The sequence below is a fragment of the Callithrix jacchus genome, chromosome 4 (assembly GCF_049354715.1).
Source record: "Callithrix jacchus isolate 240 chromosome 4, calJac240_pri, whole genome shotgun sequence".
In the NCBI taxonomy this organism is placed as follows: Eukaryota; Metazoa; Chordata; class Mammalia; order Primates; family Cebidae; genus Callithrix; species Callithrix jacchus.
The window spans coordinates 3,604,601-3,628,252 of record NC_133505.1 but is presented as its reverse complement, the minus strand read 5'-3'; the positions used below and the strand labels follow the sequence as shown (position 1 = coordinate 3,628,252).

The window sequence follows — 23,652 nt, the reverse complement described above, 5'->3', positions numbered from 1 at the left end:
AGAATATATAGTTTTCAGGGTCTGATTGACGTCATGGTAAGGAGAAAAATAAGTAGCTAAATCATCAATTCTATACAATAAATTGACAGCTAAGCGAAAGGTGGCTATGGAAGATAATAATATCTTTGGTGTTCATGAGCAAGTTTCTTGTAGCACAAAAGTTTGTTCCTCATGAATGCGGGGGGGCCATCTGGTTTCATCCGTCTGGTTATCTTTTAGCTAGACTCTCCTTTTTTCCTGTCCTCGACTTCCCTCTCTCTGCTTCCCTCTGCCTAGGGCTCTGCTTCTGGGGCCAACCTCCCATATAGTGAACACCTGCTTTGCAGTCTTACACGGGAGGGTCCCCAACACATCTTTGATGCTTTTCTACTGTTTTTGAAGTAATTCCAAACTGTATCTTCCAAATTTTCCATTAAATGTTTTTCTTTTCCACTGCTATTCTATTATTTCTAGGATATCTTATCTCTTTATTATCATTAAAGAACTAGGATCCCAAGTTCCTCTTTCCAGGTGAGATGAAGTGATGAAGTCTGTTTTATCTTTTTTCTCCTATCAAATACGACTGTAAGTTATGAGCAGAATCCAGGAACTATTTGAACACTGATAACACAAGAGCAAACAAGAGTATGAGGATGGAAAAAGAGCACCAGAATTAGCCTGTGTGTTCTCCCCAAATTGATTATATATGTAATGCAATCACTATCAAAATTCCGGTAGAAATTTTTGGAGATAGAGAAAAGCTGATTCTAAAATTTATATGGATAGACAAAGGAAGTAGAATAGCTAAATCAATTTTGAAAAAAAATGCAATGAATAATTACATTACCTGATTTTAACATTTACTATAAACTTCAGTAATCAAGATAGTAAGATATTGGCAGAAAGAAAAACATGTAGATCAATTGATCAGAATAGAGTCTACTAACAAACTTACACAAATATGACGAGTTGGTTTTTGATGAAGTTAGGAATAAAATCAATGAAGAAATTACATTTGTTCAACAAATAATATTGGGACAATGGGCTGTCCATATGCAAAGGAAAGAAGCAGAAAAAAGAAAAGGGGAGAAAGGAAGAAAAAATCGTAAGGAAGGCATGGATGGAAGAAGAAGAAGGAAGAAAAGAAATCTTAACATAAATCTCACAATTAACACAAACATTAACTAAAAATTGATCATCTATGCAAATGTAAACATGAAACTATAAAACTGTTAAAACATAACAGAAAATCCACATGACCTTGAGTTGGGTGATGAGTTCTTAGATATGGCACTTTCCAAAAAAGGGGGAAGGAAACACACTGGACTTGATCAAATTTTAACACATTTGCTCTGCAAAAATCAATGAAAGAACGTGGATAAAAAGAAAGACTGGCAGAAAATATTTGTAAGTCATGCATCTGATAGAGGAATTGTATCTAAGATATATAAAGAATCCTCAAAACTCCACAATAAGAAAACAACCCAATAAAAATTGGGCTAAGGTAATACAAAAAATTAGCTGGACGTGGTGGCACACTCCTGTAATCCCAGCTGCTCGAGAGGCTGAGGCCGGAGAATCTCTTGAACCCAGGTGGCAGAGGTTGTGGTGAGTCGAGATGGCACCACTGCACTCCACCCTGGACGACAGAGCCAGACTCCGTCTCTAAATAAATAAATAAAATAAAAAGGCAAAGGCATAAAGACTTTACCAAAAAGAGTGTAAGCACACAGAAAGATGTTTGACATTATTGGTCATTATGAAATGCAATTTGTTTTTTTTTTTTTTTTTTTTTTTTCACAATTGCCCCAAACTGGAAACAAATGTCACACAACACAAATGTCCCTCAGTGAGAACATAAACTGTGGTACATCCCTGCAGCAGAATTCTATTCAAGAGCAAAAGGAATGAAAGTTTGATACATGCAACAACTTGGGTAAATCTTACTTACCTCTAAGTAAAATAAGCTAATCTTAAAAAGTTACATACTGTGTGATTCAATTTCTATGACAGTTTCAAAAAGGCCAAATATGCACATAGAAAGCGTATTCATGATTGTCAGCCGCTCTGTGTGACTATAAGGGAACAGTGACTATATATATATTAGGGTGTGACTATAAAGGAACAGTGTTAGGGAGGCTTACGGGTCGATAGAACCGGTGTATATCCCGCTACGGTAATACCTATATGTATATACATATATGCTTTTAAAAATAAAGTCAATTTTACTTAATTAAAAAAATACAGAGAGCTCCCATTTTTGTGGCATAGACTTCACATACTCCACGGTTCCTCCGAGAAACATTTTCACCAAATTCTTTTCTTGAAGAGCTTAATTTGAGCAGCGTTTTGGGGGAGAGAAAACCCACGGAGACCTTGCAGAAGAGCCCGTTGTCGCTGGACGAGCAATACTGAGGGGACTAGTTCATTTACTGCGGGCAGCTCAGTGACATTTTGACAGCAGACACAAACACGTGGGATTAGAGCGGGGCGAACGATGTAAGCGGCTCCGGTCCTCTCCGATTTACATTAATCTGACTGCATTTTAGGGTAAAACCTCAACCGTAGTCGGCAGGATTCGAACCTGCGCGGGGAGACCCCAATGGATTTCTAGTCCATCGCCTTAACCACTCGGCCACGACTACGGACGTGGTGAGACACCTACAGATACGACAGAACTTTCCTCACACAGTAAAGGAAGTTCCTGCTGGTCCTTACGACGCCCAGTCAGTAGTGCGGATAATTGGAAGCACTAAGACGGGCGTATCCATCACAGAAGCGTCTTCATTTTGAACACACCGGGTCAATTTAACAACCAGCTCCCTTGACCACTTTGGCCCTCTGCTGGCTGCCGGAGTCCTCGAAACTGAAAACAAATGGACCCACCGCGGAGGTGGAGCCAGGCCTCAGTCCTAGTTTGAATCCTAGGACCTTCTGCTAGAACTTTCTGTAGCCCAGCCTCCTCCCAGATTGACCCTGTTGCTTAATGGATTTCACGGGAGGAAACGATACAGAACAACCTTCTCTGCATTTTCTCACTTGGTGTCCCTAATACCCGAAATTTAAACCTAAAATATTCATCTCATTGTGTTTGGGAAATTGTTTTGCAAATGACAGTGCGCTTTCACTTTCCAGACGAGTTTAGAAGAAATTTACAAGAAACGCGGCCGGTGAGTTGTTTTCCTGGGAAATCCTAGATCCTAATAGATGCTAGTTACTTTCTAAAAAATTGATTACTTGGCTTAATTTTGCGACCAATGCAACGGTTGATCAAACCAAATTTAACCAGTATAGCACATTTCCAGTTCTCCTTTTTACGTAACTCACCAGTTCCTTTAACAGAGTGTCCAGATGCTCTGTAGAAACCAAACCAACCAACCAACCAACCAACCAAACAACAACAACAACCCCGGTAAATGTGGTTACTAGATCCCAAGATGCGTAGATGCACGGGTACCACTTTATGGTCAGAAAAATGTTAATGGCCAAAATGAATTAGATGCATCTTAAGAAAGCGGAGCGGAGTCTTTGATTTTAATATATTATATTTAACCAGAAGTACCAAAGTGCTTTTTATATAGCATTCTATTTAATTCATATATCACTGAGAAAGTTTTTCTTTTTTCCAGAAAACTAAATCTTTTTCAGAATCAAATAATTTCCTTTTATCCGTACCCAGAGAAGGTTAACCATCTCATGACTGATAAACAGAATATATGTGGTCAATGCGAAGTAAGAATGCTCCACACTTACTTTCTATGTAGAGATCTTTATGTAGAACAGGAGCTTACTAATGTGTTCTTCAACTGGCCATCTTAGGAAATGGTCCAGTCATTGGTTTTAAAAGACTGTATATTTTAAATCTTTATTATCTACTTGTCCCTTTAGGACCATTTTCGGAGCAGACCTCTGTCCTCTGTCATGCGGGTTTCTGAAAAGTTATTTGAAAGTTGCAATTTTTCGTTATGAATTAAAAGGTTTTTTTTTTTTTTTTTTTTTTTTGAGACGGAGTTTCGCTCTTGCTACCCAGGCTGCAGTGCAATGGCGCGATCTCGGCTCACCGCAATCTCCGCCTCCTGGGTTCAGGCAATTCTCCTGCCTCAGCCTCCTGAGTAGCTGGGATTACAGGCACGCACCACCGTGCCCAGCTAATTTTTTGTAATTTTGGTAGAGACGGGGTTTCACCATGTTGACCAGGATGGTCTCGATCTGTTGACCTCGTGATCCACCCGCCTCGGCCTTCCAAAGTGCTGGGATTACGGGCTTGAGCCACCGCGCCCGGCTGAATAAAAAGTTTATAAACGAGTATTTATCAAAGTATATATGCAAAATAATGTTTAAAGTTCGATTAAATATTCTCAGGTGAGGAGGGCAAAGAAGGCTTCATGAATTCTACAAACCTCTAAATGCTTATTAGAGGCAACATGCTCACAGAGGAATTATTTCAGTAACAAATTCAAAGAGCATATGATCTTGAAGGTTACTGAACAAGACAGTTGATCAAAGGGCTATTAACGAAGAGATTAAAATCTACATTTAGAGAATTCATCTTTCTTGTGTCAATGTGTAAAGTAAGTGTTAATTAGAAAAACTTGGGTAATGATGGCTGACTCACACTGGGGGTGGGGAGGGGAGGAGAAGGAGCACTCCCAATCGCACCTCCCCAAACTAGCTCTAGTAGCACATTGGTGTATCTCTTTTCCTCCTCTTCCCATATTTTGAATGCAGAAAAAAAATGTAAATAGTTGAAGTTATATAAAGTGTGCCGACATTCTCCAGCCAAAAATATTCAGAAATACACCTCTAGTTGAAGAAATGAGCATTATTATTCCTTACAGCAAGCAAGAACACACAACATGAGGAAGTGTAGGGCATCTCGGTAAGAGTATGAGAAAGTACTAATACTTAGAGGATCTACACGTCCCGCGTTCGGTGATTTTAGGGGAAGTTTTAAGGAAACAGATTTGTTCTTGGTTAGATGCTATCTGAAAGCAGGGGGTAATTCTGTAATTAGATAACAGATCTTATCTAGAAGGAGGAAAAATAGAGCTAGGTTAGCTTCTTGGAAAACCTGTTCTCTGGGACTGTGCTTTTTCTTTTTTTAATTTATTGTTATTATTGTTTTTTTTTTTTTTATTTTTTGGTGCTGTGACTTGGGTGACTGTGCTTTTTCTTTTTTTAATTTATTTATTGTTGTTATTATTTTTTTTTATTTTTTGGTGCTGTGACTTGGGTGACTGTGCTTTTTCTTTTGGCTCCTGTGTTCTCGGACATTCCTCCCTTGGAAAGAGACCACTTTGGAACACAAATTCCTCCTTCACTAAGGAGCGGAGAGTGAACTTTGTCTGAAGGGGAGACAGTCCCAGAATCCTCTTTGTTCAGTTAGGCTCCTTGTCAGCTCTTCACCTACTCTGCCGGCTTTCTTCATCAAATGCACTTTTGTTTTTTGTTTTTTTGGTCTGTTTGTTTTTTGAGACAAAGTTTTGCTCTGTCGCCCAGGCTGGAGTGGGCAGTGGGGCGATCTCAGCTCACTGCAACTTCTGCCTCCCAGGTTCCAAGTGATTCTTGTGCTTCAGCCTTCTGAGTAGCGAATTTTGGTTTTACAGAGATGGGGTTTCATCATGTTGGCCAGGCTGGTCTCGAACCGCTGATCTCAAATGATCCGCCCACCTCGGTCTCCCAAAATGCTTGGATGACAGGCCCGAGCCACCTCTCCGGGCCTCAAGTGGACTTTTGAATAAGTAGTAATCCTTTGAGCTGGGGAAAAAGCAGGCCAGGTTAATGCCGTTAAAGGAGTCATAGTCCCAAAGACCATGATAAATGAGGGTCAGACCACACTTTTTTTTTTTTAAATATGGAACGCTTCACGAATTTGCGTGTCATCCTTGCGCAGGGGCCATGCTAATCTTCTCTGTATCGTTCCTATTTTAGTATATGTGCTGCCGAAGCGAGCACCAGACCACACTTAATTGAAAAGAAATTGGATTTTTAAAAATCTACAAGCAAAACAATCCACTTAAAAATTAGATCACTTAAATTTCATACTAGTAAGAATTATGTTAAATGCCTCCCTTCTGCAGCGTAGAGGGAAGAATTTTCCAATGGGAAATTCTTTGACGTAATGTTTACCCTCCCTACCTCCTGCATCACTTTGAAGAATGAGAGCCTTTGTGTGGGCTTCATAAGACTCAGTTAAAAGAAAAAGTAGATTCAGAGGCTTATTGACTGGGTTTCAATTCTGAAGAAAGAAGGGTGGGAGAAATGTTCCTGGCGAGAGGGAAGAGACGAAACATCCACAGTCACAGAAGCTCCCAGTGCCAACTGCTCTTGGTCAGCCAGAGTCCCTTGACAATCTCCTTTCTTTCTCTCTCCTCTCTCTCTCTCTCTGTGTGTGTGTGTGTGTGTGTGTGTGTGTGTCCCTCTCTTTTCTTTTCCTCTCCCTCTTTTCTATTGTCAATGAAGGGCATCTTCATTCGAAGCTTATGAGATGTTAGTTTTTGAGAATATATTAGGATATCCTTCTGTGAGATGATCCCCCAATCTAGATGATTCTACAAAATAAGTCAGATGGACTATGGCATAACCAGACTACCCTTCAGACTGGCTGTGATATATCAACATTCGTATTATTCCTGATTATAACTGAAGTGGCTGGAGCAAGAACCATGCGTGAGACGTTTAGTTGAAAGAGCTTGGTGACCTAAGATAATGAGTTAAGTTCTCTACCTTTTATTGGTGTTTTACATATCTTGGCAAAAGTAGTGCTTCCAAGTCTATTATTTTCAGGAAAACCAGAGCCCTCGGAGGGAAAGAGAAGGGTTTGATAAAACATTCTCCAGAATGATGTAGATAGTCTTTTGCGGGGGTGGGGGTGGGGGCTCAGAAAGTAACCCGTTGCCAGGGAGGATGGGGGAACAAAAAGCAATTTGACCGAATTAACAGTATGTGGGAGGGATACCGAGGAGAATAAGGCCTAGGGAAACAGGACCAACTTGAAAGTCAAGCAGCTGGGAGGGAACGCGTCTGGATTGCACCTATCTATTTCCACCACCTCCCGCCCCCCACTTTTCCATGATTCTGCTCTGCCTTCTAATAGTAGTTTATGCGTATTTATACTATCCATAGTATTTTACTGCAGAGCCAAATATTACAGACAAATAAAACAAAAATCTACACCTTTTGATTGTTTGCCCACACAGAAAATAGTTCGTGCTAAATGACTGACAATTGGTGTTTAGAATGTTCGGATTCTCTCGGGTAAAAGAGAAACATCTAGAAGCTATTGAGTAGAAAGAGCTACTGTGTTACAGAATGGACAATGAACAGCGGATGAAAACTGCTCACTGCGGGCAAGTGAAAAAAGAAATCACTTACAGAAGTGTTCACCATGAGGTTACCAAGGCAAAGAGATTTCTCCTAACTCTTATTCTCGTATATATCTCATATTCTATGTCATATAGCATGTATCACTTTACATTTACTTCCCATCCTTTTCCTTCGTATAGAAGAAAAAAAAAATAAAGGGAATAAGGTGTGAGATGGAGGGAAGAGGAAGTGTAGGTGGTGAAGAAGACTGAAGGAAGACTTAGGGGGGAGGGCGGAGGCAGCGGCACTCACAAGGGGTGTAGGTTAATGCTCAGTTCACCTGCCGTGGGGGCCAGTTGAAATGCGGAGCGAGGACTGCACAAGGGACCTTCAGCGTTTCTCACGGGCACCCTCTCCATTTATCTTCATTTTAAAATTAATTTGTAGGAGAAACAAGTCAGCAGCGCGGTAAACGGGCTGGAGGATTTCCGCGGCCGGTGCTGCTGGTACATCTGCCTCCCATCGTCCCGATCCTTCGGTTCCCAGAAGTCTCTCCAAGGAACTGAGGGGTCCACGGGCAGTGGGTTCGTGGAAGAAACCGAGCTGTGAGTAAGCGACGCCGGCCGGGAGGGGAGCGGGCAGTGGGAAGCGAGTGTGCCCGAAACCCGCGCTCCGGGACCGGGACCTGGACCGGCCTCCAGGCTCCAGCGAGGCAGGAACTTTCCCTCAGCTCAACCGTCAGCCCTGGTTTAAAATTCCTCTCTGAGTTGCGTTTTTGCAAACAGTTCGGACCTTGTATTTTGCTTTATTTTGCTTCCTTCGTTTCAGAATTAATGACAGGATTTTCTTTTCTAGATGCGACGTCAAGTTGAGAGGTCATCCGGCCAGAGAAGGTCCTCCCTGTCTTGTTACCTAGAGAATGGGGACGAATAAATGGCCTTCAGGCTCTTCACCCGGGATTCAGCCTCTGCGTGGGGACCTGGGTTCTGACCCCTCCGTGACGGCCGCATTTGTTTCTCCGCGTGGGGACCTGGGTTCTGACCCCTCCGTGACGGTCGCATTTGTTTCTCCGCGTGGGGACCTGGGTTCTGACCCCTCCGTGACGGTCGCATGTTTCTCCGCGTGGGGACCTGGGTTCTGACCCCTCCGTGACGGTCGCATTTGTTTCTCCGCGTGGGGACCTGGGTTCTGACCCCTCCGTGACGGTCGCATTTGTTTCTCCGCGTGGGGGCCTGGGTTCTGACCCCTCCGTGACGGTCGCATTTCTTTCTCCGCGTGGGGGCCTGGGTTCTGACCCCTCCGTGACGGTCGCATTTGTTTCTCCGCGTGGGGACCTGGGTTCTAACGCTTCTGTGACGGTCGCATTTGTTTCTCCGCGTGGGGGCCTGGGTTCTGACCCCTCCATGACGGTTGCATTTGTTTCTCCGCATGGGGGCCTGGGTTCTAACTCTGCAGTGACGGCCGCATTTGTTTCTGTCACTTTGCACCACGCCATCTTCGGGTCGCTGTCACCTGAGATTTCTTCTCTTCCCTCCGCGATTCTCCTCCCATCCCTCAGGTCACAACGGCTCACCCGTTCCACGTCGCTAAACTTAGACTCTCCCGCGCTTGAGTGTCACCTGCAACGACTTCATTCCTTTCTGTCCAGGAAGAGAAGAAGTCACCTAAGCAACCGTCGCTCACGGAGCAGGTTCGGCTGGGCCACACTGTCTTGCCGAAAGGCGGAAAAGCAAACAAGGCATTTTCTTAGTCCACACAGTCACTAAAAGAAAATTCCCAGGTTAGAAAACCCGGGGGCGTTCCAAAGCCACCTGGATGCAGTGGATTTGTGCCACAAGGTCCTGGAAGGCATTTTCTTAGTCCACACAGTCACTAAAAGAAAATTCCCAGGTTAGAAAACCCGGGGGCGTTCCAAAGCCACCTGGATGCAGTGGATTTGTGCCACAAGGTCCTGGTTTGCTCTGTGAGTTTATTGGCAAAGCACACGAAACTCGTTCTCAAACACAAACCAAACACAGATATGAACAAGAACGAACAAGAAGGGATAAGAATGAACAAGGACAAACAAGAAGGGCCTCTCTTTCGAGAGAGAACTCGAGACTGGAGCTAGAGGAAAGGGACTTAACGGGGCTCGGCCATGTATTAAAAATACCATCCAATGTCAAATGTTGGAAGTTCCTCAGATTCCATTCTGTGAAATCAACTGTCCCAAGCATGGAATTGGAGAGGCCAGATTAAAAGAGACGGATTTTGATCCTTGGTCAAAAGATTCTTTTTTCTCCCCACAGGTATAACTTTAATAACATGAGGCCGGGCGCGGTGGCTCACGCCTGTAATCCCAGCACTTTGGGAGGCCGAGGCGGGTGGATCACGAGGTCAAGAGATCGAGACCATCCTGGTCAACATGGTGAAACCCCGTCTCTACTAAAAATACAAAAAATTAGCAGGGCATGGTGGCCCGTGCCTGTAGTCCCAGCTACTCAGGAGGCTGAGGCAGGAGAATTGCCTGAACCCAGGAGGTGGAGGTTGCGGTGAGCCGAGATCACGCCATTGCACTCCAGCCTGGGTAACAAGAGCGAAACTCCGTCTCAAAAAAAAAAAAAAAACCATGAAAGCTATGACACATACAAAAGCACTAAATGAACTTGGTATTCCTTTTACATCCTAATATTAGTGGGGACAATAAAGTGTCTTTGGAAAACAAGAAGGGAAGGGTCCAAGTTTGATAAGAGAAACCCAACAATTGTTAAAACAGTGCGGCCTTTAGTGAAGTCCCTTTTGCCAGTGGCTGCCATATGTCCATATCTTGGACTGCTTTTGGCTGGTGCTTCAAAAACAGACCGGGACCTGGCCTCCTGACTTCCCCAAAAACACTTCTACAGAAGACTGTTCCCGTGGGCTTCTTTGTGACATCTTTGTTTGGAATTATGGAAAACATGAGAAATGAAAGAAAGGCAACCTCTCATCCCCAGAACACCACCGTCATCTCGAGGATAATGACTCAATGGAGTTTCTTTTTTTAAATTACATTTTTATGTTTTTCCTCTGTCACCCAGGCTGCGGTGCAGTGGCGCCATCTCAGCTCACCACAACCTCTGCCTCCCTGGTTCAAGTGAATCTCCTGCATCAGCCTCCTGAGTGAGTACCTGTGATTGCAGCTGCACACCACCACACCCAGGTAATTTTTGTGTTTTCAGTAGAGACGAGATTTCATCAAGTTGGCCAGGCTGGTCTCTAACTCCTGACCTCAAATGATTTGCCTACCTCCTCCTCTCAGAGTGCTGGGATTACAGGTCTGAGCCACCCTGCCCAGCTCCAGCTCTGTATTTCTTAAAATTCTCTACGTTGTTTAGAGTATCCTGTCATTCTTAGGGACACCTTGCCACTTAGGTTTCTCTGCCCTTGCTTGCAGTGCCTTCAGAGTTCTCCTCTATGCCCACAAGTTGCAGCTGGTGGTGCTTCAGATATTTAGGGAATAGGGCCTTTCACTGGGGGCCTGGAGAGAGCCATCTTGCCCCTTTTGATGATAGTGCTGGCCTCTGAGTGCAGATCTTCCTGCGGTGCCTGTGTCATCTCTTGACTGCCCTCCAATAGGTTGGCCCAGGAGACTTTGCAGGAGACCTGCGGTTCCCAGAGGGTGGTACAGGGCAAATCCACATCCTAAGAGCATGCCACCTGCACCTCCTACGTTGCAGGTGCCAGGCTATAGGATTTACTGGTTTATTATAAAGGATATTGCAAAGGATACAAATGAAGAGGCACGCAGGGCAAGCTGTGGGATAAGGGGCGGGGAGCTTCCAAGCACTCCCTGGGCCGGGCACCCTCCAGAAACCTCCACATGCTCAGCTGTCCAGAAGCTATCCAGTTGTTCACATAGAGACAAGTGAAAACAGTTATTGAAAGGCTCAGGGACTCCTCCGTGTCAGGAGTTGCACATCCCTTGGGTTGTCTCATTTTTGTGTTTCTCGAACTTTCAGGTGACTGGAGCAGAAGGTTTTCGGGAAAAGTATTATATGAATAACCAAATTAATTAACAATCTCAGGACAGAAGCTGGCTCACAAGCAGGCTCTGTGGCTCAGTGGATAGCACATTGGACTTCTAGCCTAAATCAAGAGATTCAAAGGTTGTGGGTTCGAGTCCTGCCAGAGTTACATGTTTTATTTTGTGATTTGAGTGAATACCTGTGCAAGTAATTTCTCCTATTATACTCTCTTTTTTTTTTTTTTTAAATACGGCGTTTCACTCTTGTTGCCCAGGCTGGTGTGCAATGGTGTGAACTCGGCTCACCGCAACCTCTGCCTCCAGGGTTCAAGTGATGCTCCTTGCCTCAACCTCCCGGATAGCTGGGATTACAGGAATGCACCATCACGCCTGGCTAATTTTGTATTTTTAATAGAGATGGGTTTTCTCCATGTTGGTCAGGATGGTCTTGAACTCCCGACCTTAGGTGATCCACCCACTTCAGCCTCCCAAAGTGTTGGGATTACAGGAGTGAGCCACTGCACCCAGCCCAATTTCTCCTTGTATTAATTGGACGTTTTCTCCAGTCAGCGAATCCCATTTTTCTGTAATTCATTTTCTGCTTTGTCTTGTTAATATCTGGGAAGCTTCTTCAGAAACATTTTCATGTGTAGACGTCGCTAGATAACCAAATCAAAGGGGAAATGATAAAAGTTGGATATTAGAATGAATACCAGGAACTGTTTCTTCCTTATAAAAAACAACTTTCTGGGGCAGTTGAATTTATCGTTTTCCCGGACTCTGCTTGAGAATTGCCAGTAGACACCCTAAACTGTGCCTGTAAGTATTCTACAGCTTCTGTTTGGAAACAGCCCATTTTTCTTGCTGGTGAAAACTTAAGACTCAAGTCTGCTCTTCCTCTCATCCTCAACCCCAATAAGTGATCGTTAGTAGTGCAAAGATTTCAGCTCTAAGAAATTAATTGAAATTAAATTTGCTTTTTTTTTTTTTTTTTTTTTGTTTCGCTCTTGTTACCCAGGCTGGAGTGCAATGGCGCGATCTCGGCTCACCGCAACCTCCGCCTCCTGGGTTCAAGCAATTCTCCTGCCTCAGCCTCCTGAGTAGCTGGGATTACAGGCACGCGCCACCATGCCCAGCTAATTTTTTGTATTTTAGTAGAGACGGGGTTTCACCATGTTGACCAGGTTGGTCTCGATCTCTCGACCTCGTGATCCACCCGCCTCAGCCTCCCAAAGTGCTGGGATTACAGGCTTGAGCCACCGTGCCCGGCCAAATTTGCTTTTAAATGAAATATTATGAATGAGGATCTCTAGCACTGATTTTGATCCCAAAGATTGGTAAAAGTCCTCCCCTACCCAACTGTGCAAATACAGCTGGAAACGTCTCCTTTTCATCCGAGAACACTACTTCCTTAACTCCCTCCACTGGTGCATAGTTTCAAGTATTCTGTGCATCTTCCCAGAAATGTTATCCGTATGTTAACATTAGGAATATGTAACAGATTTCTGGGAAGATGCAGCTAGATGCATTTGTGTATACACACATTCTCTACGTATACACATATAGAGGTATATCTCCACTCACCTTTGACTGTAGGGATGTCATTTAACATATGTGGTGTTCTTTCACTCTTTATATAAATTGTGTAATATTCCATAGCATGGATTGTACCATTGTATCACAAACTTCACACCTTAAATCCAGGTTGCCTGCCGTCGAGTGATCTGGCCCACTCTCACTGAAGGTCTTGGAAAAGGCTCTTCTGTTTGTGGAGGGTGAGAAACAGGGGAAAGATGCCTTCTTGCGGACCACAGACCTGAGGTGTTTCCAGCAGTGCTGGTGCCTGGCATCCTTCTATGTAGAACACAGAGAGAATTGATCAATTTCTGTCTTTGCTTGCTTAGCAAGATAAATCCCCCAATAAAGCCCCCTTTTGAAAAACATGCCATTTGACATGGTGGATTTTCCCCTCAACTTGCACAATTTGGCAATAATGTAGCAGATCATTATTGATCAATAATCGATAATGTGGATCATTATCAATGATCCACATTATTATTGATAATAATGATCAGCTAATATGTTGATTGACCATATGTAGAATATTTATTATTTGTTACATACTCCTCTTCTTATGATATAAACTCCGTCTAAGCCGGTCAGGCAATGAAAGGGGGTTTGATAGATTCATAGCTTCTGACCCTGTTTATTCCTGTATCGATTTCTCAGCAAATTATATTCTCTTACTCCAGCTGCAATGCCAGCCTTTATGACATATTAAATTTACGCATCTGTGCAGATGACTTCTGAGCTCTCTATGCTATGACGTGTTTATCCTTGCAGCAACAATGCGTGTTCTGAATGTCTTTGTGTGTGTGTGTGTGTGACCGGGAGAAGGTATATGAGGAAGGAAAGAAGAAGGCCTCCAGGTGAAGAAAAAGAAGGTCCGGTGGGGGAATGGAGGAGGAGAGACAGGCAGAAGTGTGGAGGAGTGCTCCAAATGCCTGCCACTCACAGAGAAGTTGAAGGACTGAAAACAGGAATCAAAGCCCTCTCCTTATCTATATTTTAAGACCTAGGTTTTAAGGCTATTACTATTATTCCATGTAGAAATTTATGTCATTTTTATTGAAAGGACAGAGGAAGGAAGAAAGAGGGAAAGGATGTCTGAACCACACTGGTCCAAGAAGAGCTGAAAGAAACGCAATGTTCTAATGAAGAAAGTTGGGGAGAGCAACGTTTGGTGAGTGTGCCAAAGAGTTAAAAAAAAAAAAAAAAAGAGTAGGGTAGTAAAACAGTTTACACGAGAAGTTGCAGCTCTTGAATCTGTGGCAAATGCAAAATAAGCCCGTGTCAGAAGTGGGATTCGAACCCACGCCTCCATCCGGAGACCAGAACCCCCAACGAGGGAAGCCCGAGCTTGAGTCTGGCGCCTTAACCACTCGGCCATCCTGACACCTGCACGGAGGGGTCGTTCAGTCATCCACTTAGCGTAACTAACAGTCAATCCGTTCCAGGGGCTGCGCTCAGTAATCGGGAAACGCAAGAGGAGTAAAGCTGAGTTTTGATGTCGGCCGAAGACTCGCGACGGCAGGTAGTTAAGGCAGCCCCAGGGCCAGAGCCCCGTGTACTGAGAGCCCGCTCCCGCCCACACCTCCCCTTTCCTCCCCTTACCCACCGAGTTCCCCTCTCCCCGCTCACCCGCCAGCCCCGCAATCCAGGTGAGTCCGGACAGGGTGGGAATTGGGCTTCACTTTGTGGATCTTGTCGGCGCTGGCTGCTTTTTGAGGCCTTCACTCTCTTCTCATAATTAAATTGAGAAAACGACACAGGCGAGGAGGGAGCCGGTGAGAAGGGCTCGAACGCCCCCTCTGCCCCCGTCCTCCAGCGTCCGAGTTGTCCCCCGAAGCGCTCGTCCTGCGTTTCTCCCGGATCCCCACTTCCTCCAGCGCTTTCCTCATCCGCTGGCTTTTATCGCTCTCATTTTTCTCTCTCACTCGTGTCTTCCTGACGGCCTGGGGAAAGGGGATGCGATACACGGTAGGAAATGTGCCGACAGAGACAGAGTAAAAAGGCCGTTCCCCAGCAGTAAACTGTACCCGCCTTCCCCGTCCCTCCTTTCAGTGATGAAGGCGACAGATTTTTTATGGGAATTTTTTTTTTTTAATAAAAACAGGAAAATGTCCATGTTACAATGTCAATTTTTAAAAGAGTAACTCAAGATTATATAAAATTTGTTGAAAAACTGGAGGAAAATATGCCAGGATGTCAACGGTAATTTCCTCTGGCTCATTTGTTTTCATATATATATTTCTGTACTTTCACAAATTTCTTTTTTTGTTTGTTTGTTTTTTAATCCGTAGGCTCGCAGCTGTCCTTGCTTCCGCTCTGTAGGGCAGGGCGTCCAGCACTACAGACACGGGTTGTAAATCAGCCATTGCAGACTTGCGGGCTATTTTGTGAACAGACAGTGGCCAGAGGTGTTGGTCTTGTGGTTGTTTACTTGTGTGTCGTTTTGGAACTACAGCGGCAACAGGCTCCTGTGTGGCTGCCCAGGCTGGAGCAGTGGCTGTTGACAGGGGTGGTCACAGCACGGCGGCCTGGAACTGCTGGCCTTAAGCGATCCTCCCGCCTCGGCCGCACAAGTAGCTGGGACTTGTGTTAATAAGTTCGTGATGTCGCTGTGGCATGTAAAACATTTTAACAACTTATAGAGAAGTGGAAAGAATGAAAATCTTCAGTCAGATATAAGTGGGACTGAATTCAGGCTCCATCCTTGGGAGAACCTTGTAGTGGTCCAGGCAGAGGTGATGATGCTTTGGACTAGATGATGGTGGGCGTCAGATGCACCACATGGGGAAGACGAGCCAGTAGCTTTATCCGTAGGGAGGAGCAAAAGGAAGTGATCCATGGGCAAGAAGCATATTTAGCAATCAGCAGACTAGGTTCTACCCCATACAAGGGCACCCCATACAGTTTGCCACCCCATGCTCACAATATCACAAACCAAAATTAACATAGAAAAAACAAAATCAAAGTAGAAATTTTTACCAGTGAAAGAATTTTTTAAATGCTTAAAGAAGGGCTTTTTTCCCCCTCCCAAACCAACACAACTGGAGGCAGGCTTTGGCAGAACTATAATGTCCAAATGTTGGAAGGTAGTTTCAGATATCCAGGATAGTTTTGAGAGGACTATCAAAAAGCTTATTATTTATAGAATCTTCATCTAAAGGAAATATTTCCATTTAGAAAAGTGACCTATTTTTTTCTACAAATGGGAATGCCCCTAATCTATAACATGACTTGATGACACCTGAAGACCAGAAGTGATTGCATTAGACCTCAAATGCGGCCAATCAAGTGACCTGTGAGGGGCGTCAGACACAAACTTGACTGTTGAACACCAAGGGGCTTTTCTCTGTTAAGTAGACCAAACATATCTTACTATTTTTTTTTTCACTTTTGAAGTGGAAAATACTAAGAGATATCATCATATGGCAGACACGAAAAGATTTACTGACTCATTATTTACTGTTGACCTGAGTATAAATCAGGAAACTCTTAATATTGGTGATGGTGGTGGAAGAATCCAGCATGAATCCTAACAGATTAAGGGTGTTCCCAGATCAAATGTGGCTGACCTAATTTTGAAGCTCCCACTCATGCCAGGCTTTGCTTGAGTGTAAGGAGAGCGGGGAAGAATAGAGAATACACACCAAGTGGATTGGCTTTTGAGCCGCCAAGAAATTCAGCATGCTACCCTCAAAGAAAATAGCCTGCTTTATTCCAGCGACGCTAATCCAGCCTTTCTGGAGAGCCAGGCATATGGCAAGATTTGCTGCTTGCTTGACCTGCCCTGCTCAGGAATGTAGCCTTTTGCTTTCCTGTGGGAAAAACTGACATTCCCGAGCTGTTGACTCATTCATTCATCTCACAAATAAGTGTTGAATGCGTAGTCGGGTTCTGATTCTGTAGTTGGTGCCAAAGATACAGAAGTGGAGCAGTGGAGGGAGACAAACAAAGACATCCAACTAATCGGTGCCAGTGCACTCTCACCAAAGGCCTCCAGGGACACACCTGGAGTTGAACAAGTTCCCATGTTGTGTGTTCTCCCTCACTGCAACATGTTTATTACGTGTTCATTACATGTTTATTACATGTGCAGTGACGGAGAACACACAACATGGGAACCATGGGTGTGTCACTAATAGGGTGTTAGAAAAAAACAGTTATAAAATTTAGCCTTTGGCTGGGTGATTTGGGAGAGGGATAAGAAAGTCGGGCTTTGCCCGGCTTTGGATACAGTCAGGAAGCAGGGGCAATTTTGCGGTTGGATATTTTAATAAATCTTATCTAAAGGGAGGGCAGGCTAGAGCAAGCCTAATGCTGTAATTGGTAAGAAAGTAGCCATTGTTCTTGTGATTTGGGAGAGGAAAATGTTTGGTGTTTTGTGGTGTGAACGATGTTTGTTTTTTGTTTGTGTTCAGATACGATTATGAAATGGCCTGGTTTCTGTCTTAATTTATTGGAGAATTTTGTTCTGCTGTTGATGTTCTGTAAAATTGTTTATGTTCTACAGAAGAATATCAAGATCTAGGCCAGGCACGGTGCTCACACCTGTAATCCCAGCACTTAGGGAGGGGCAGGCGGGCTGATTACCTAAGGTCAGGAGTTCAAGAGCAGCCTGGACAACATGGTGAAACGTCGTTTCTACTAAAAATACAAATATAGCCATGTGTGGTGGAAGCACCTGTGATCTCAGCTACTTGGGAGGCTGAGGCAGCAGAATCACTTGAACCCAGGAGGCAGAGGTTGCAATGAGCTGAGATGGTGCCACTGCACTCCAAACTGAGCGACAGAGTGAGACTCTGTCTCAAAAGAAAAGAAAAAAAGAAAAGTATCAAGATCTAGTTGTAAGCACCAGCCCAGCTCCTGGATGTCAGAGGCTGCTTTTTTCATACTTAAAATATGTAGACACGTAGATGGTGTGGTGGTGCGTGTCTGTAACCCCAGATGCTTGGGAGGCTGAGGCAGGAGAATCACTTGAACCCGGGAGGTGGAGGTTGGGGTGAGCCAAGATCGCGTCATTGCACTCCAGCCTGGGCAACAAGAGCAAAACTCCATCTGAAAAAAAAAAAAAAAAAAGAAAAGAAACATTAAGCAAAGAAGCGATGTGGGACGTGAGGGAGATTTTCACAAGAATTAACAGCCTTGTTATTAAAGGACTCACTGGGAAGGCGAGATTTGAACAGAGACCTAAAGGAATATAAGGATCGAGTCATGTGACTCCTTGGGGCAGATGTTTCCTAGCTGAGGGATTAGCAAGGGCAAGGTGGATTCAGTGAAATGAGGCTTGCTGTTTTTGGTAAAGCAAGAAAACCTATTACATGTAGTAGGAATAGAAGTTGTGCAGCATGCAATCCCATTGCTAGACCTGTCTTCACCCTTTCCCAGATCATGATTATCATGCCCTGCTGCCCACTGCTTCATTCCAGGGCCTCACCTCATCTCCTATTCCACACTTCCTTCCACCTCTGATTTATCTCATCGCTGAATCATAAAAATGGCATGAAGTTCGGAAATAGAACAAGGAGGTCTGTTGCAGGCATTACTTGAAAATTGGAGGGAAAAATCCTGAAGGCACGATGGTCTGTTTTTTAGGTCAAACCAAAATAATCTCTAATTGACGTTTATTCTTAAATAATGTCATTCTCCTAGGTATGTATTTGTCACATTACTTTTAATTCCTGAAATTCTGTATGTAACTTACATAATAAAATAGCATTTACACATGTGCTATTTTATAATAGTTGGTATCACGGGTTCCATGTGACTTTTTCATATTTGGTTAAATTGTGTTTGTCTTTCTGTATAGAAAAGCTAATAAATAATGTTTTTATTTATTTACTTATTGAGACAGAGTCTTGCTCTGTCACCCAGGCTGGAGGGCAATGGTGCAATCTCAGCTCACTGCAATGTCTGCCTCCCAGGTTCAAGCAATTTTCCTGCATCACCCTCCCGAGTAGCTGTTATTACAGGTGCCCACGACCACTCCCAGGTAATTATTATTATTATTATTTGTATTTTTCCTAGAGACTGGGTTTCGCCATGTTGGCCAGGCTGGTTTCGAACACCTGACCTCAAGTAATCCACCAGTCTCAGCCCCTCAAAGTGTTGGGATTACATGTGTGAGCCACCGGGCCCCACCTAATGTCTTAAATAATAGAATTACTGACTCAAAAATAAATGGTTCTGGGTTAGGTAGCGCAGACCTGGTACAGCTCCTCATGTCACAAGTCTCTTCTTACCTTTCTCTTCTGCCACGTTTGGTTTGGGGTTTTCGTCCCCAGGTCCCTCTTTGCAGATGTCTCATGAATTAATGAATACGGAACGAACCATGAGCACTACTTCCTGAACCGCCAGGCCATTCTTATCTTTGAGTGAGTTGGGGCTCCAGACAAAATGCGAAGAGAGCATTAGAGAAAGACTTGTATTTTTATTTCCTCCTAACTCTAAAGACCCGACACATTCCATTTTGGAAAGTGTGGGAAAAATACCAACTGAGGCAACAGAGAACCTTCACCTTCTTTCCACATTTCTCTCAAGGATGCTCCTCAGTTAGGCCAGTCTTTCCCGAAGAGGGCCTCCTCCTCTGGTTCCTCCCTCCAGGATGGCAAGGAGGCACGAAACTCCCTTTGGCAATATAGGAATAATCTTCATTCTCCCCACAACTGTGCACATTAATAGGCTGTTTAATGAAAGTTCAGTGTGGAGGTTAATTGAATGGCTTAGGTGATTGAGCCACAGCCCTGGTAGTTTCTGAAACCATGGATTTCCTCCAGCTTTTCTTGGGGAGCCAAATTACTGATGGGATTACATTATTTAAAGAATTAACAAACTTTCCATGGAAAGGCCTGGGTAGCTCAGTTGGTAGAGCATCAGACTTTTAATCTGAGGGTCCAGGGTTCAAGTCCCTGTCCAGGCGATAAGTGCAGTTTTGGCTTCTGCCACATGTAGAAGTCGAAACAACTGTACACTTTGCTAGCTTTACTTACTTATACCCCCCAACTACTAACAACATCGCATCTTTCCAGAAAATTTAGGATTATGGTAAAGATAGTATAACAGTAACTTGCAGTGGAGTTACCGGGTAGCCAGTTTCAAATTCCATTACCTGGTGTGGGATAATGACCTCGTTCTGGAGGGTGCTGCAGTTGGGAGGGAGCACCCTAGGAGTGTGTAGACTGACAGCAGTGGCCTTTGTCTCTTTCATCTCTGAGTTTCCCAGGTCTTACACAAGATCGTAGAACACAAACCTTGCAAGAAACACTTATAAACTAAAACCCATACCTATCTCGAAATTGTTAGCCATCCATTTTGTGCTACAAAGCTACTGTCCTTACCTTAAGATATTGATAATTCATGAAAACCCCAAAAATGGGCTTCTGCGCATTTTTTCTGTGTACAGCACTATAGATTTCTATAAGACTTGAAAGGGGTTTTGGACACAAAGTCAAGGTTTTTACTCAGCAGATACTGTGAGCACAGTAATTGCATATTCTTTATGACTGTTTCTGTCATTTTCACTAAGATATATGCACCCTGGGGAAGAGGAGCAGAGCTCACCAGATTTCTATCAGAGAAACCCTGCATTTGAAAAGTTGTGGAAGCTTTCCCGTCTTCAAGGTGGACCTCGGAAATCCTTCAGCAGGACTTGGCAGTGTCAGGTTGCACCTGACACAAAAATCGAGTATTCCTTTAGTGGAAACAGGTATTGAAAGGTCACAGGTCCGCTGTTCCTCAGACTGAACCTCCAGCTCTCTCTTTAGTCCTAATTCAACTGGTGAAAGGGATGAGATCTGCAAGAAGAGTGAGAAGAATTCACAGCTTCAAAGACTTTCAGGGTCTCCCAAAGTGAGTCTCAATCACCTGCAGATTCATGTTTCTTCCTGAACTTGAGACGTGTCTGATTTAGTAATGACTGGACAAGGTTTCCTCTTCAGAAGAATTAAAAGGTAGGGAAAGAGGTTGGGCACCGTGGCTCACCCCTGTAATCCCAGTATTTTGGGAAGCTGAGGTGGGTGGGACACTTGAGGTCAGGAATTTGAGACCAGCCTGGCCAACATGGTAAAACCCTGTCCCTACTAAAAATACAAAACTTAGCTAGGCGTGGTGGCCTGTGCCTGTAGTCCCAGCTACTTGGGAGGCTGAGGCAGGAGAATTGCTTGAACCTGGGAGGTGGAGGTTGCAGTGAGCTGAGATGGCACCATTGCACTCCAGCCTGGGTGACAGAGGGAGACTCCATCTCAAATAAATTCATAAAAATAAAAGATAGGGAAAGAAGAATGAAAATTATAACTTACAACACAAGACAGAAGATTTAGATGTCTCCCCCTTCAGCATTTTTTTCTGCACTTTCGCAATTGAGATTTCCTGGATTCTTTAGGTTTGGGGTGGGGGTGAGAAGTGGAATGACTGGCACTTCCAAGGGTTTTGCAGGCGTAGAAGACCAGCTCCCACAGAACCCGGCTCTTGTGCTTCTGCCTTTTTGCACACGCATCCTGGTGCTGAGTTCTCCTTTGTCCTCTTCCTTATCTCTCCCCAGGACCTTCTTTTCCTCTTCTCTTTTCTTCTACTCTTCATTCTGTTACCTCTCAAGTCCTTCCTTTCCCATCCATAAGGGCAAAGCGGAATGAATCACTTGGTAATGCACCGCCTTGAACATCAGAGGTTCCATATTAATCCACGCAAAATACTAGAAACTATCCGAACCACCAAGCATGGGATATTTATTGAATGACCTATTGTTTCCATGAATAATGGTGTAATACGTAGTTATAAAAGGGAGTGAGGGTCCAGTGCAATAGCTCATGCCTGCAATCCTGGCCTTTTGGAAGGTCATGGCAGCAGGATTGTTTGAGCCCAGGAGTTAGAGACTAGCCTGGGTAAAATAGTGAGACCCTGTCTCTACAAAAAATAATCATTATTAATTACCTAGGTATGGTGGTGCATGCCTGTGGTCCCAGTTACTAGGGAGGCTCAGGTGGGAGGATTGCTTGAGCCCAAGAGGTCGAGGCTGCAGTGTGGGTTACGTCAGTCACGTAGATTGCAGAGCCTTAGACTGGCTCTATTGCTGTACGGGCAGTTTTTGACTATCTCAGTTGACTCAGACTTTTTGTTAGACCTGGACAACGGAAGCAACGTGCATCCTGGAATATCAATGCCATCTGCTGATGCTTGCTGAGGTCTCCTCACACCACAAACCACAGATCCTCTAAGTGGCGGAGAGCAGGTAGGGGTGATGGAAGAAAGATCCTGGAACAAATGCCAGAGAATGCATTTGTTTTCGCTCATTTTTGTTCATATGAAGAGTCCATAAGAAACAGTATAAACTAAGGAAAGAGTAAGACCTGAAAATATCCCCTCCCACTGTGGACTGAAGTTAAAAGCATACACTGACCAGATTTACGACTGAACAAACAGAGGGTCAGGACTAAGTGACCTGGTTAAAGGGGTGTCTGTCTCCGCTACACGCCTCCTTATTAACTCGATTTGAAACAGTGCATAACAAGTTAAGGTTTCATGTGTTAGAAAAACGTGTCAGAATCTGGAAAATGGGCAGCAGAGATGATTGGGTGTTTCTCAGTGAAGTGCTGGGCATTGACTAATGGACCTCTGGGAATTACTGGACTCTGCGTGTGCACCTTTGACCACATTTGTAAACGATTCTAGGACTCACCAGGGGAAAACTTGTAGATAACTAGTAGTAATGCAAATGATATTAGTTCATACCAATTCAAATACATTTTGTCCAATAGAAACATAATTAATTTCCAGCAGAAAAGAGAACCTCAGAGGTTACATTTTACTGTCCTGTATAGATTGTTAATAAGTTTTCCATTTGTCATTTACTTATTAATTTCCCCAAGAATCCTAAGATACAAATTGTTATCTTAAATTCACAGATGAAAGGAGGGGACAAAATAACAAGACATCGCCCAATTTGTGAGTGATGCAGCCTAAATGTAAACTCCACCACCCGCCCCAGTAGTTAGTTCCAAAGTCGCTTTCTGTCCCAAAGCCTCTTCCACGGCAGGCCAGTCTGAAACGACTCTCACCAACTAGCGCTCCTGGAACATAGTAAGGCCAAGAAAAACACATTTCTTGCTCCTAACGAAACAGTAGAGGAATGAAAATTCCCAATTAGAGATCCTGGCGGGTTTCCAGAGCCAGTTGAAAACATTTTGAATCCAGGCACGTTCGGTGACCTCTCTTCCCAGAGAGAAGGAGGCAGTGGACTTCCATCAGATGGTCACTTGCTCCGTGAACCCACTGATAAACCAAGACTGGGAATCCGACTTAAAATGACAAAGCCAGGAAGGGCTGCTTCTTAAAGCTAGTATTGTTGAGACTGGAATCAGAACTCACACCTTTGCCTCCCCATCGGGGAATGGAACCACAGTTTACCCACTTGACAGGCAAGGATACTCACCACTATACCAACAAGGAAGGTGCAGTAACAGGTAAAAAGAAACTTAATTGAATCGGCCTTGATACATTGACTAATGAAAATGTTTTTCCCTTGGCAGAGGATTTCTAAAAAATATGTTAATCTTCCTATCAAAGAATTGTTATAAGATTCTATAAAACGTATTTCCCATGTTGCTTCGAAATCTAAATGAGCCATGAAAAATGAGCCAATATGATTCACAATATTAACACATTAAAAGGCAAAAACATTTCAGCAGATTCAGAAAAAGCATTATACAAAATCCGATAGCCTCATAAAAAAAGTTTCAGCCAACTAGGAATAGAAACAAAGTTTCTCAAACTGATGAATGGCCTCTACCAAAAAGAAAAAATCCTGTAGTCGGTATTTCGAGGGT

The 23,652-nt window shown here is 43.9% G+C and overlaps 1 long non-coding RNA gene and 4 other non-coding genes across 5 annotated transcripts; 2 read left to right on the top strand and 3 right to left on the bottom strand.

Moving 5' to 3' along the window:
• Nucleotides 1-2,542: 2,542 nt before the first annotated feature.
• TRNAS-AGA (transfer RNA serine (anticodon AGA)) lies at nucleotides 2,543-2,624 on the bottom strand. The gene has a single exon. It is a non-coding gene; the product is annotated as a tRNA-Ser (tRNA).
• Nucleotides 2,625-5,827: 3,203 nt separating this feature from the next.
• LOC118153231 (U6 spliceosomal RNA) lies at nucleotides 5,828-5,934 on the bottom strand. The gene has a single exon (XR_004742488.1). It is a non-coding gene; the product is annotated as a U6 spliceosomal RNA (small nuclear RNA).
• Nucleotides 5,935-6,886: 952 nt separating this feature from the next.
• Nucleotides 6,887-18,583, top strand: LOC144581993 (uncharacterized). The gene is made up of 5 exons (XR_013533583.1): nucleotides 6,887-7,889; nucleotides 8,140-8,974; nucleotides 10,341-10,462; nucleotides 13,902-14,009; nucleotides 14,284-18,583. It is a non-coding gene; the product is annotated as an uncharacterized LOC144581993 (long non-coding RNA).
• On the bottom strand, nucleotides 14,118-14,222 carry TRNAL-CAA (transfer RNA leucine (anticodon CAA)). The gene is made up of 2 exons: nucleotides 14,186-14,222; nucleotides 14,118-14,163 (listed from the first exon to the last, which is right to left on the bottom strand). It is a non-coding gene; the product is annotated as a tRNA-Leu (tRNA).
• Nucleotides 18,584-19,678: 1,095 nt separating the features above from the next.
• On the top strand, nucleotides 19,679-19,751 carry TRNAK-UUU (transfer RNA lysine (anticodon UUU)). The gene has a single exon. It is a non-coding gene; the product is annotated as a tRNA-Lys (tRNA).
• The last annotated feature ends 3,901 nt before the right edge of the window (nucleotides 19,752-23,652 follow it).